General features: G+C 42.8%; 1 pseudogene; it reads left to right on the forward strand.

Moving 5' to 3' along the window:
• The first annotated feature begins 12,946 nt into the window (after positions 1 to 12,946).
• Positions 12,947 to 15,399, forward strand: LOC124683876 (annotated as a pseudogene).
• The last annotated feature ends 221 nt before the right edge of the window (positions 15,400 to 15,620 follow it).

The raw sequence follows: 15,620 nt of genomic DNA on the forward strand, positions 1-15,620 counted from the left end.
ATTGGAAGTGGAGACTCCCCTTGCAGCGTGTCTTGATCTCCCCGGCAACGGCGCCAGAAAAAGAGCTTGATGCGCGTAGATGTACACGTCCGTTGGGAACCCCAAGAGGAAGGTGTGATGCGCACAGCGAGCAAGTTTTCCCTCGAGAAGAAACCAAGGTTATCGAACCAGTAGGAGCCAAGAAGCACGTGAAGGTTGTTGGTGGAGGAATGTAGTGCGGCGCAACACCAGTGAAATCGGCGCCAACGTGGAACCTGCACAACACAATCAAAGTACTTTGCCCCAACGTAACAGTGAGGTTGTCAATCTCACCGGCTTGCTGAAAACAAAGGATTAAACGTATCGAGTGGAAGATGGTGTTTGTTTGCAAAGAACATTAAAAGCAGTAGAATGTATTCAGATGTAAAAGAATGGACCGGGGTCCACAGTTCACTAGTGGTGTCTCTCCAATAATATAACTAACATGCTGGGTGAACAAATTACAGGCGGGCAATTGACAAATAAAGATTCAATACATATCAACGATGATTACTATGTGATTTAATCGGGGCATTACGACAAAGTACATAGACCGCTATCCGGCATGCATCTATGCCTAAATAATCCACCTTCGAGGTTATCATCCGAACCCCTTCCGAGTATTAAGTTGTAAACAACGAGATAATTGCATTAAGTATGGTGCGTAATGTAATCAACACAAATATCCTTAGACAAAGCATCAATGTTTTATCCCTAGTAGCAACGAGCACATCCACAACCTTAGAACTTTCACGTCACTCGTCCCAGATTCAATGGAGGCATGAACCCACTATCGAGCATAATTACTCCCTCTTGGAGTTACAAGTATCAACTTGGCCGAGCCTCTACTAGCAACGGAGAGCATGCAAGAACATAAACAACACATATATGATAGATTGATAATCAACTTAACATAGTATTCTATATTCATCGGATCCCGCCAAACACAACATGTAGCATTACAAACAGATGATCTTGATCATGTTAGGCAGCTCACAAGATCTAAACAATGATAGCACAAGCGGAGAAGACAACCATCTAGCTACTGCTATGGACCCATAGTCCAAGGATGAACTACTCACGCATCAATCCGGAGGCGGGCATGATGATGTAGAGCCCCTCCGGTGATGATTTCCCTCTCCGGCAGGGTGCCGGAGGCGATCTCCTGAATCCCCCGAGATGGGATTGGCGGCGGCGGCCTCTTAATAATGTTTTCCGTATCGTGGCTCTCGGTACAGGGGGTTTCGCGACGAAGGCTATTTGTAGGCGGAAGGGTAGGTCAAGGGGCGTCACGAGGGGCCCACACACTAGGCCGGCGCGGCCAGGGCTTAGGCCGCGCCGCCCTAGTGTCTGGCCACCTCGTGGCCCCACTTCGTCTCCCTTTCGGTCTTCTGGAAGCTTCGTGTAAAAATAGGCCCTTGGGCGTTGATTTCGTCCAATTCCGAGAATATTTCCTTACTAGGATTTCTGAAACCAAAAACAGCGAGAAAAACAACAATCGGCACTTCGGCATCTTGTTAATAGGTTAGTGCCGGAAAATGTATAATAATGCTGTAAAGTATGTATAAAACATTCAAGTATTATAATAAAAGTAGCATGGAACATAAGAAATTATAGATACGTTTGAGACGTATCAGTTTCTTACTGAGGGAAAACTTGCTGTTGTGCTCATCATACCTTCCTCTTGGGGTTCTCCGACGGTGTGCAATCTGCGCTCATCAAGCTGATTTTATGGCGCCGTTGTCGGGGAGTAATCAAGACACTCCATCAAGCCCGTCAACCGCCATCAAAGTGATTTTCTGGCGCCGTTGCCGGGGAGAAAGAGGATTTCTGCAAGTGGTGTCTCTCATCTCCAATCTCTTTACTTTGTTATAGTTTTGCTTAGTTTATTTTACTTGTCTTGTTTGCTTCATTATATCAAAAACACAAAAAAATTAGTTCCTATTTTAAGTTGCTTCTATGTCTAATCATGTTACTATGTCACCTGAGAAAATGATCTTCACTTTCAAACAAGGGAGTGAGGAGAGTTTTAAAGAAGCTTGGTCTAGAATTAATAATTCTTATGATAAAACTGAACCTAAAATAACTCTAGGCCTCCTTCTTAGTAGCTTTTTTACTTTGGTCTTGTTCTTTGTTATAGATATGCTTTGGACACTGTAGTAGGAGGGGATTTCCTTCATTGTGATGGAGATCAAGCTTATAATGCCATAAAAAGTTGATTGCAACATATAGCTCACCAAGTAATTTTGATTCATCCCTTGTGAGCATTTATGCTAGATTAAATACTCTTGAGACAAGTACAACTTGCTTAAAAGAATGTTGATCGAAGCAATATAGCAGTGGGTATTACGCCCAATCTGCACGTTGTCGTGTTCTCCGCAGGGACTAGGCAACGACTAGCAAGTTTCGGCTAAAGCTAAGCCACAAAAAACAGGGAATGGCTTGCAAGAAATATAAACCTAGACTAACCAATGTGGGCAAGACAAACAAGCAAAGATTGAAGAAAGAGACCGAATTTTATTTACCGGAATTGGATTCTATTTTTGTGATTTTCGTTTCAGATATTAACTCTGAGAATAACTACTAATATTTAGACAAACAAGATTACTAGCATACACATGAGATTGGGAGAGAAGCAAGATTGGGATAGGGACAGAATTCTCACGCCACAAACATGAACTAAATTTCGCTAGCAAACATAAAAGACAGGGAAGAAGCAAGAATATGGGGAAAGGGACAGAATAACATTTATCAGCTAAGGAAGTACCATGTTTTACAAGTTGCAGGTTTAACAAGCACACGCACATGTACGAACAAGGTTACATGCTAGTCTAATTCTCACAGATCAGCAGAACAAAAACAAGTCTGTATATCAAACCGACCAATTCGTATCACAACACTAGTTCACAGAAAATTGCAGAGAATAAAGAGAGGGAGAGGAATCAGATTGAACCAACATAAGAGGAGCTTCAGTTTGATGAGGAGGAACAGCAGTAGGGGTTGCAGGGAAAGAGCTTCTGGTCGTTCTGTTCTTGGTGAACAGCAGCAACAACGGGGGTTGGGGAAGAAGCAGCAGCAGTTCAGTGTGTCGCGGGCGTGTCGTCTCCGTCGTAGTTGTCGAGCAGCAGGTCGCTGTGAGGAATGAAGTAGTCGTCGTCGTCGCCGCTGGTTCGATCGTCGAGGGTGAGGATAAGCATACGTTTTGTGGTTGCCTGGTGGCGCGCCGCCACGCTGGCCTGGCCGCGCCGGCGGCCGGAGGTGGAGAAGGAGCTTTTTGGGGATTGGGAAGAAGAGCCAGGCCTACATCGATTTGGGATGTAGCTAGGGATTTGAGGACCACGATCTGATCTGGTTGTTTTACCTTCTGCCCCTTCTACTCCTCTCAGTTTAGCAGAAGTTGATCCCTTTACTTTTCATATCATCTCTTGCTCCACTTGAGGTCCCTTGATGTCTACTCACGCTTCTTTTCCTGTAGACAGTGTTGGGCCTCCAAGAGCAGAGGTTTGTAGAACAGCAGCAAGTTTTCCCTTAAGTGGATCACCCAAGGTTTATCGAACTCGGGGAGGAAGAGGTCAAAGATATCCCTCTCAAGCAACCCTGCAATCACGATACAAGAAGTCTCTTGTGTCCCCAACACACCTAATACACTTGTCAGATGTATAGGTGCACTAGTTCGGCGAAGAGATAGTAAAACACAGGTGGTATAGATGATGGTAATATTGCAGAAAGTAAAGATGCGAGTAAAACGAGTAAACAAGCGGCGCCGGAAAATAGCTTGGCTGGCGTGTGAAGCAATTCTTTGTGGTGGAAACAAGGCCTAGGGATCATACTTTCACTAGTGGACACTCTCAACATTGATCACATAATAAATAAGTTCTCTTCCTTGTGCTACATATACTCTTGTTTGATAATGAACACCATTCGTTGCGTAGGGCTACAAGAGCACCTCAATGCCGGAGTTAACAAGCTCCACAACATTCGATATTCATGTTTAAGTAACCTTAGAGCATAATAGATCTTTGCAAAATAGACCGAGTACTAACATAGCATACACACTGTCACCTTTACACTATGAAGGAGGCATAGATCACATCAATACTATCATAGCGATAATCAACTCCATAACCTACAAGAGATTATGATCATAATCTACGACAAGAACTACACGATGCACACACTGTCACCATTACACCATGCAGGAGGAATAGACTACTTTAATAACATCACATGAGTAGCACATAGATAAATAGTGATACAAAACACATTGCAATCATAAAGGGATATAACTAAGCACTTCACTATGCCATTCATAACGGTGAATAAGTATTCTCGTGAAATATAGCCTAAGAGACCCACACGGTGCACACACTCGTCACCTTTACACACGTGGGACAAGGAGTCTCCGGAGATCACATAAGTAAAATCCACTTGACTAGCATAATGACATCTAGATTACAAGCATCATCATATGAATCTCAATCATGTAAGGCAGCTCATGAGATTATTGTATTGAAGTACATAGGAGAGAGATGAACCACATAGCTACCGGTACAGCCCCGAGCCTCGATGGAGAACTACTCCCTCCTCATGGGAGCAGCAGGCGTTGATGGAGATGGCGGTGGAGATGGCAGCGGTGTCGATGGAGAAGCCTTCCGGGGGCACTTCCCCGTCCCGGCGGCGTGCCGGAACAGAGACTCCTGTCCCCAGATCTTGGCTTCGCGATGGCGGCGGCTCTGGAAGGTTTCGCGTACCGTGGCTTATTTGTATCGTGTTTTAGGTCAGGGACCTTTATATAGGCGAAAGGGCGGAGTCGGAAGGGCTACAGGGGGGCCACACACCAGGCCGGCGCGCCGCCTTAGTGTGTGGGGCCCCTGTGGCCCCCCTCTGGTCCCTCTCGGGTGTTCTGGAAGCTTCGTGGAAAAATAGGGTACTGGGCGTTGATTTCGTCCAATTCCGAGAATATTTCCTTACTAGGATTTCTGAAACCAAAAACAGCAGAAAACAGGAACTGGCACTTCGGCATCTTGTCAATAGGTTAGTTCCGGAAAACGCATCAAAACGATATAAAGTGTGAACAAAACATGTAGGTATTGTCATAAAACAAGCATGGAACATCGGAAATTATAGATACGTTGGAGACGTATCATCCCTCAACTTGAGCCCTTCTTATTCCAAAGTGCAGAAATGGAGAAGTTTAGAGTGCCTTGACGCACTTTTCTGCAATAAGATGAAAACACATTGTAACTTGTCGTTTTTGATAAATTCAATGTTTTAGCATTCTTTTGCACTCAGAATGATGCCCAAAACAAAGCTAAAGGGCAATTATCAGTGCTAGAAAACGCTATATATATGATGCTTATCATACACCCACACTTGAATCTTTGCTTGTCCTCAAGTAAAGGTAAAAGGTAAATGAAAACTGAGTATGCAAACTTGAGAGAGTAAACTAGATTCAGAATGACACTAGCGAAACTGATATGACTACCAACCAAGCTTTGTTGTTCAGTGAAAATGGGATTCAAAACATTACTGAATGTAAGATATGAATAAGGCAGAATTTATTGTCAGGCAGGAACTGAAATTACCACTTTACTAGAAAACCCAACAATCAACATGCAAAAACTTTTAGTTAGAGGTTAAAGAATGAAAACAATGAGTCAAATCTGGCAAAATGAATTGATCACTCAAAAACAATTTCCGTTCCTCCTTTTATTAGTGAACACACTCAAATTTGGCACTGATTTTCTTCTCTTTGCTCTTATCAGGTAACAACCATTTTCCTTTATTTAACCAGCACCAAACAAACAAATAGGTATCAACAGGTATTTACAGGGTCACAAGCATGGGTTAGTCCTCATTCCTATAGTCCAGGCATCCGATCCAGGGATCACATGGACCCAGCTAAGTTCAGAGGTGTTAGAAAGTTAATCTCCACCTCTCAGTCCAAGTGCTCTATCCAGGAACACAACACCCAGCTGAACACATGAGTTGAGTTAGCTCAAACAATATTAGTTAGAAAAAAAACATTTTAGAATCCTTAGCCAAAGTCAGACATCCAATCCAGAGATCGCATGGGCCCAATTTGGTTCAGGATTAGTTAGTGAATTTCTAGCAGAATGACAGTTACCAACCCATTCCCAGAGTCCAGATATAATATCCAGGGATAACATATTCAGCTGGGTTCAGTGTTGGTTGGCTCTCAAGCAAAGAAGAAAATTTCATAATCCTCTCAACAAGTTTCATTCTAGAACATTCAAATTTACCACAAAGTAATGGTATGAATCCAATTAGCAGTAAACAACATAACTTGCTTGACAGACGTATAAGTGTTGAAATGTCATGGAGAATATAGGTTACAGTTCAGATTTCAGACTCAATTCACAAAATATGAATTTTTGGCCAAACAAGATTTTTTTTATAAGTAACTACGGTGGACATGAGAGATGTAGAAAATATGCAAGGAATAACAATGAAAGGAATTAGCACAGCTCACCGGGCTCATATGTGCAGCAGCTCACATCCTTCTACAACCTACTTCTTTTCTTCCCGCTTTCTTCACTCTCATCCTCATGCCTCTCAACTTTGCTCCTCATCACCATGCCATACATCCACCAGGATCCCATGGGATGTCGACTCGAACCATGCTTGGCCTCGATGAGTGGTGCACAAGTAAAATCCTGAAAGTACACTCACACAAAGAACAACTAGCACAAGTGATAGGGATCACACCCACTAAATCATCAATTGAGTAACCAATGATATAATTATAGCAGTAAAGCACATGGTGGGAATTATAAGTGACAGCAAGCATAGTGTCATAAGTAGGAAAGCAATTATCATCATGGGAGATATGAGCAGTATTAAAGCATGCATTCTCAAGCATAATTCTAGCATGTGGGTTATGTGAGACATCATTTTCAGTAAGAGCAATGTTGATGACAGAATATGCATTATCAAGATTAAGCAAGTCATGCTTCAGTTCTACCTTTAGTAATGGTATCATACTATGCAAGAGAATAGCAGAGAATTCAGTGGGACACATGTCATCGAGAGGACTAGATAAACCTGTTTCATCTAGCTCTTGTACGACAATGGAAATGTCCACTTGAACCTCGGATTCTTGATCTTTAATTGCAGTTTCTTCTTCATCCTCAGAAGTAATAGGTGTTGGGTCTTCAACAAGGTCGCTTGTGAATTCCAACTGTGACTCTTGTTCTTCCAAAATTTGGGAACTCTTTCCTACCTCAATCTCAACAACTTTCTCTTCTTCAACTGCGCCAGCTTCAGTTGTACTCTTGCTGGATTGCTCAGGTACATGTGAAGGTGTAGGAACTTCACATGTAACAAGGGAAACTTCTGGTGCACTCAATTCCAGCTCAAGCTGTGAGGAGATCATGTTACTGAGCTGCATTTTCTTCTCGATCTTCTTCATTTCTTCTACTAGATCTCTCCCATCCTTGATCTTCTTCATCTCCTTGATAATGGCTGGCCTCAAGGGATCATCTTCAGCGCTCCAGTTGAACTCAAGAGACAACAAACTAAGTTTCTCCTCATCATCAAATTCTCTTGTGGGTGCTTGCACCTGAGGTGTTGATGGCTGACCAAACAGAGGACCATTTAACTCTGCTGGAAGCATCTCCTCGTGCTGAGGTACATGAATGGAGGCTGGATAAAATTGTTGTGGTGAACAATTGCTCTCCTCTTCATACCTAAATCCCTGCATTGGATAACTAGGAGGAAATGATGAGATAGGTGGGTTGTTGTTCCTATATGCCATATTTGGGTTCCCAGGCGATCCAGAATAATTGTTGTGGTATGAACCATGTTGTTGAGCAAAGTTCATACCAACACAATCTTGAGTGGGAGGATAAACCATGCTGACAATCAGCGGGTGTATGGCCCTGAAATCCACAAATATGGCATGTAGGAACAACATAAGGATGACCTTGAGAATAAGGATCATAACAGCCAGGCCCATCCTCTAAAACTATACCTCGCTGCAGAGCTAATTGATGCAAATTTTGAGATAGCTTACTTAGATTTTCCATATTGTTCACTGAACTGCTCACTTGTTCGTGATAATAAGCCATATCCACGAGTGAGATTGGTTCTACTAAAACCTGCACAAAAGAAGGAGAAACACAGGAAAATTACTAGAACAAGGGTTAGAGGTTAATAATATTCACAAAAGAAAAACGAAGACCTAGTCTATAGCCTAACTCAACTATTTGACGCTAGTCCCCGGCAACGGCGCCAAAATGATCGAAGCAATATAGTAGTGGGTATTACGCCCAATCTGCAGGTTGTCGTGTTCTCCGCAGGGACTAGGCAACGACTATCAAGTTTCGGCTAAAGCTAAGCCACACAAAACAGGGAATGGCTTGCAAGAAATATAAACCTAGACTAACCAATCTGGGCAAGACAAACAAGCAAAGATTGAAGAAAGAGACAAAATTTTACTTACTGGAATTGGATTCTATTTTTGTGATTTTCGTTTCAGATATTAACTCTGAGAATAACTACTAATATTTAGACAAATAAGATTACTAGCATACACATGAGATTGGGAGAGAAGCAAGATTGGGATAGGGACAGAATTCTCACGCCACAAACATGAACTAAATTTCACTAGCAAACATAAAAGACAGGGAAGAAGCAAGTATATGGGGAAAGGGACAGAATAACATTTACGAGCACATGTACAACATCAGCTAAGGAAGTACCACGTTTTACAAGTTGCAAGTTTAACAAGCACACACACATGTACGAACAAGGTTACATGCTAGTCTAATTCTCACAGATCAACATAACAAAAACAAGTCTGTATATCATACCGACCAATTCGTATCACAACACTAGTTCACAGAAAATTGCAGAGAATAAAGAGAGGGAGAGAAATCAGATTGAACCAACATAAGAGGAGCTTCAGTTTGGTGAGGAGGAACAACAGTAGGGGTTGCAGGGAAAGAGCTTCTGGTCGTTCTGTTCTTGGTGAACAACAGCAGCAATGGGGGTTAGGGAAGAAGCAACAACAGTTCAGTGTGTCACGGGCGTGTCGTCTCCGTCGTAGTTGTCGAGCAGCAGGTCGCCGTGAGGAATGAAGTAGTCGTCGTCGTCGCCGCTGGTTCGATCGTCGAGGGCGAGGAGCAGCATACGTTTTGTGGTTGCCTGGTGGCGCGCCGCCACGCTGGCCTGGCCGCGGCGGCGGCCGGAGGTGGAGCAGGAGCATTTTGGGGATTGGGAAGAAGAGCCTGGCCTACATCGATTTGGGATGTAGCTAGGGATTTGAGGACCACGATCTGATCTAGTTGTTTTGCCTTCTGCCCCTACTCCTCTCAGTTTAGCAGAAGTTGATCCCTTTATTTTTCATATCATCTCTTGCTCCACTTGAGGTCCCTCAACTTGAGCCCTTCTTATTCCAAAGTGCAGAAATGAAGAAGTTTATAGCGCCTTGACGCACTTTTCTGCAATAAGATGAAAACACATTGTAACTTGTCGTTTTTGATAAATTCAATGTTTTAGCATTCTTTTGCACTGAGAATGATGAGCGCAATTATCAGTGCTAGAAAATTATATATATATGATGCTTATCAAATGTTATAGTTTGCTTCGAGAAAATTATGATCATGTTTCAATGAGGCCTCAGCCCTCAAGTTGGCTTCCGACAGTAAAAGTTGATATAAATGGTGAAGTCTTTTATGCTCGTTGCGATATTATGTCTGAGTTTTGTCTTATGTCCAAAGATATTTATGAGGCTTTAAATCTTTGGGGACTTTTTTAGGGTGGAGAGAAAATACCTCTTACCAATAATGTTGTTATATTACTCATTGGAGTTGCTGAAGGAGTGTATACAAGAATCATAGGAAGGATGGTATCTACTGATTATCTTGTCACTGAATGCGTAGGAAAGGGATAAATCATACTTGGACGATCTGCTAAAACTCCTGTGAGCAAAGATAGGTGTGGGGAAAGGCATCATGACTTTCACCTCCCCACTAGGTACTTCTCATTCTTTTCCTAAGAAAAAGCCTAAACGTAGGAGGGGTAGACGTAAGGCTCCTGCCATTTATGATATTGATGCTTCTTCACTTGATAATACTTGATGCTAGCTCCTTTTCTACGCCTAGTTGAAAGGCGTTAAAGAAACAACACTCTTGGGAGATAACCCATGTTTATTCCTGTAATTTTTCTTTTATTGAGTGTTGAAAGTTATTACCTCTGTAATAACCTCTCCTTATCATTTTTATTTCCTTTTTGTGCCAAGAATAGCCTCTAATAGGAAGAAAGTGAGATTTGGGGAAGTTGTTGTCCTGAAAACAGATTCTGTGTTATCACCATAAAAATTCGCATCCCCAGACAGAACGTAATTTTAAGCTGCCAATTTTTGTACATATGCCCCAGGTTATTATCTAACTTCCGTTAGTTGAACACTTTTCGATCTGAGGAAACAGAAGATTTTCGAAAAAATCGATTTTTACCTGCTATTCTGTTTTAACTGTCACTATTTGCATTTGCCTCTTAATCTCTTTCTTTTTAAGTTCTTTTGAGGAAAGAACTTTTTAGAAGAAATGCTACAGTAGCTAATGCTTTAATAGATGTTTGATATATGTTAAAACTGAATTCAAGTGGATTTGTTATTTTGATACATGTTAGCACACGTGTGTAGCAACCTTGCTACATATACATCTGTAGCAGATACTTCCACTAGGAATACGTCCAAGTGACCGTAGCACCCAGCGGAATCCATCCAAAACCGCGTCCAGACAACGGGACTCTTAGGATGTGTTCGGTTCAAGAACCGGAAGGGATGAAATGGAATGGTTCCATTCCATCGTTATGGAACGGTTTCGTGCTCATGTTCGGTTCGGAGAAGAACAAGGAACGGAATGGTTCCGTGTTTTCTGTTTGGTTGGAAAAAAAACGTGGAATGGAATGGAATGTAATTTTGGTCAAATCATATCTGAAAATCGATGTTAGCCAAATCACCGCCGGCTTGCGCCGCCTATCGCCGCGTAGCCCAACCGCCGGCTCGCGCCCGTATCGCTACCACCACTCCCGCCAAACCCTCCTCCACCACTCCCGTCGACCCCTCCTCCGCCCCGTCTGCCTGCTCCCTTCCCCCGGCTACTAGGCCCTCTTCCCGATGGTCAGCAGCAGCGCACGAGAGGGAGAGCGGCGGCGTGGGAGACGAGAGGGAGAGCGGCGGCAGGCGAGGATGGTTAGCTCGGGGATGATTAGTCGGGGTGAGAGAATAGAGGGCCGATTCGTTCGGCCATCTTTTTTATCCGTTCGCTCGGGGATGATTAGCGAGGACGGTTAGCGAGGCATTCCTCCAGATTCGACCGAATCGGTCGAACGAGTTGCTTCCGCATCTTCCAGGCATATTCCGTTCCGAGAAACTAGTTGGTTCCATTCCTTGTATCCAACCGAACACAGGAACGACTCCTAGGTATGGAACCATTCCATTCCATTCTACCTAATTCCAAAACCGAACACACCCCTACAGAACGGCGCTCGACGGCGACTATGAGCTTCCGGAGGTTCTCGAGCGCTTGCAACCTGCTGGAGCACCGGAGCGTTGCGGCCACAAACGTCGTCATGGCCGGGAGCGCTGCCTCCGCGAAGGCGTGGCGCCAACAGAATGAGCGCTTGGGAACTGGGACACGCCGGAGATAGTTGTATCCATCCGGTGAGGTAGACGACACAAAAAAAAAAGGGAAAATAGCTCATTAGGCTAACCCATGGGTCCCACGATGAGGTGGCAGTACAAGTCAATAAAGCTGATTGTAGTCAAAGTTTCGTATTGTAAAACTGCTCTCAACACCAGCTTCCACCTTCCCGGGGGCTCTCCGTCTCTTTTCCAAAACTTGTGGGGATTATATATACTTCTTTCTTTAGTAATATAATACTCCCTCTGTTTCCTTTCTATAATGCCTATTGTTTTTTCGCATTTATTTCAGAACATAAGAGTAAAGCTATGTTTTTTTTGCAAAGAACCCCTTCCACCGATCAGGTCAAGTCCAGAAAATCTGGAAACCGATCTGGTCATGTATTTCTGAGATCTGTTTTCAGTTTTCTATTTTGTCTGTGATATCGCTAGAGGGTTTTGTGTCAAAAAATGGCTCGCGCTAATTTCCGTGCCAAAAAATAATAGACACTATAGAAAGAAACGGAGGGAGTATATAAATAGATAGATAGTTAAATAGTGCGTAATTCAGGGTTTGAACTTGAGACCTCCTAACTTTGATACTATATTGAACTGATGCACTAGCCAAAATTTTCAAAAATATAAACTATCGAAAAAAAATTAGGCTATATATTTTAACATACATATAATTATTGAACGAAAAGCACAAGTGGCTCCAATCATACTCCCGGAGCTTTATTTGAGGAGTATACATGAGCCATCTGAAAGACTGAAACAAGGCACTATTCTACAACGCTGAAACTTGAAAGACAAATACTTCCCGGAATAGTTGAATTGTTGACTGAATAGAACACAGTTCCTCCAAAAGGGCATGAAGATAATTGAGGGAATGATGTGCAACAATGAAATCTATGCTGCAAAGTTAACCATTTTGAATTGGTCATAGCAGCCATTGTAGGACATAGCAAATTAACTGCTCATGCACATCGGTTTCACTGCACGAATCTGAATGAGTGGTCCAAACTTAATGATGCCTTGAACAGACTTGCAGTCAAACCAACTGAACTAAGAAAATTCGGCTCTTAAAGTTGAATAGGATTTTATTCATTGGATCTTTGACAAAACAGAGCAAACCATCACTCTCAAAGAAACACAAGCATTTAAGAGTTCTGTATTAAAGTATAGAAGTATTATTCTTGCTTCCTCTGGAGTGTGTAATGCAAGCTGGTTCCTATAATAGCACCGTTTGTGATCATTCTAAAGATCAACTCAGCCCACTAGCCTGCAACAATTATGGATACACACTTTACCCCTCTGTTTCTACTAACTTCAATTCATCTGCTTTTGTGCATTTCGGCTCACGAAGTCCTCCTTCCAGGCTCCTTTCTCTCTGTAGAGGATGGCTCTGACTTGCTCCATTCACCAAATGGTGCATTCACCTGCGGCTTCAACAACATTTCTCATAATTATTTTGTCTTCTCTATTTGGTTCACCAACACAGATGAAAAGACTGTCGTCTGGAGCGCAAATCATCTCCATCCCGTGTACTCCTGGGGATCCAAAGTCATGTTAGATACGGATGGTGGAATGGTTGTAAAAAATTACAATGGCCAGGTCGTGTGGAAAAATGACGTGAACACTTCAAATGCCGTACAAGCTCAGTTATTGGACACAGGAAACCTCGTCGTGAAGGGCCAAGGTGATATCATTCTATGGCAAAGCTTTGATTCTCCTACTGATACGTTGCTACCAAATCAGAACATTACAGCTGCTACAAAGTTGGTAACTGCTAATAGGTTATTTGTTCCTGCGAACTACAGCTTCCATTTTGACGGTGAACATTTATTTACACCGTTTGATGGTCAGAAGTATATTTCTTTTATCTGTTCGCCAAACCCAGATGTTGATATCTGTGCAAAGCAAAGGAAGTTATCTAATACCACCACAATTGGGGTTCTTGATAGTTGGGGATATTTCCTTGGAAGTGATCACTTAACTTTTAAGGCTACTGATTGGGGTCTCGGGGTTATGAGGAGGCTAACAATCGATTATGATGGCAACCTTAGATTATACAGTCTAAGTGAGGCAAATCGAAAATGGTCGGTCACATGGATGGCATTTCGTCAGACCTGCTTTGTACGTGGTTTGTGTGGTATGAACGGAATATGTGTGTATAAATCTAGGCCTACTTGTGCATGTGCCCCTGGACATGAGATCATTGACCCAACTGACTGGAGCAAAGGTTGCAAGCCGACGTTCAACCTCACTTGTGATGATGGGCAGATAATGAAATTTCTTAAGCTACCTGCCACTGACTTCCTAGGTTACGATCGAAGTAAGCATAAATTTGTTTCTCTTGTTGCTTGTCAGAGAATATGCTTGAGTGACTGCAGATGCAAGGCTTTCTCATATTGGGAAGGAGATGGGGGCTGCTATCCAATGTCGTCCTTTCTTGGTGGTGTAGCCAGCCCCGAAATACCTGGTTCTATCTATCTCAAGCTTCCTGTGACATCACAGGTCTTAGGGTCATCAATTCCTGTTTCGGGGCCTTTGGGACCTTCTGAGCTTATATATAGTCCTTATTGTAGTGGCAATGCAGATTCTCTGGATAAATCTAAGAGCAGTCAGGGTGGATCACCGTATTTGTACTTCTATGGATTCTTATCAGTGATATTTTGTGTGGAGGTAATATTTGTGGCATTAGGATACTGGTTTATTTTGAGAAGGGAAGGCATGCAGCTAATAGGAGTACGGCCAGCTGAGGTTGGGTATGAAATGATAACCAACCATTTCCGCAGATACACTTACAAGGAGTTACAGAGAGCTACTCAAAATTTCAAGGATCAGATTGGGAGGGGGGCATCCGGCCTTGTATACAAGGGGGTCTTGAAAGATAAGAGGGAAGTGGCTGTGAAAAGATTGGCAGACATAAATCAAGGTGAAGAAGAATTCCAACATGAACTGGGTGTGATTGGAAGGATTTACCATATGAATCTAGTGAGGGTTTGGGGATTCTGTTCTGATGGTCCACACAGGATATTGATTTTAGAGTATGTTGAGAGCGGCTCAATGGATAAAACTCTATTTGGTAGCAATAGCAAGGGCTCGCATATCTTGCTTGAATGGAGCCAAAGATATAAGATTGCTATAGGGGTGGCGAAAGGATTGGCCTATCTTCATCATGAGTGCTTGGAGTGGGTTATCCACTGTGACCTGAAGCCCGAGAACATACTGTTGGATGAGACCTTTGAGCCAAAGATCACCGACTTTGGCCTTGCAAAACTTCTGAATAGAGGTGGATCCAACAAAAATTTATCGCGAATCCGCGGAACTAGAGGTTATATTGCTCCAGAGTGGGTCTCTAGCGCCCCAATAACAGCAAAGGTTGATGTCTACAGCTTCGGAGTGGTTCTCCTAGAACTGCTGAAGGGGCTCGTGTTTCAGACTGGGCATCAGATGCTGACGAGGAAGTGGAAATGGTCCTCCAAAGGGTTATTAGGATGCTTGCAGAAAATCTGATGTTGGAGGGCAGCGAACAGTTATGGATCACTGACTTCATTGACTCCAGGTTGAACAGCCAGTTCAACAATGTGCAAGCAAGAACAATGGTCAAGCTAGCTGTTTCGTGCGTGGAAGAGGATAGTAGAAAAAGGCCCACCATGGAAAATGTAGTGCAGATGCTTCTTTCGGTTGATGAGTCCAGTGGCATAATGCAGCAGTATTCTACAAGCTAAAAGAAGAGTTCGATGTTTGATATTGTACACAGAATCTATGCATATTCTTGGATCCAAAACAAGATATATATGATGTGTATCCATATAAATCAAGAAAATCATGAGCTGCTTGTATACCAATACTGAATTTCGTTTTCGATCACACTATGCCAGGTTATGTAGTGCCATAATACTAATATCTGTGCAAAAGTGTATTGTATGAAATTAGGATTTATGTGACC

The sequence above is a fragment of the Lolium rigidum genome, chromosome 1 (assembly GCF_022539505.1).
Source record: "Lolium rigidum isolate FL_2022 chromosome 1, APGP_CSIRO_Lrig_0.1, whole genome shotgun sequence".
NCBI classification, from domain to species: domain Eukaryota; kingdom Viridiplantae; phylum Streptophyta; class Magnoliopsida; order Poales; family Poaceae; genus Lolium; species Lolium rigidum.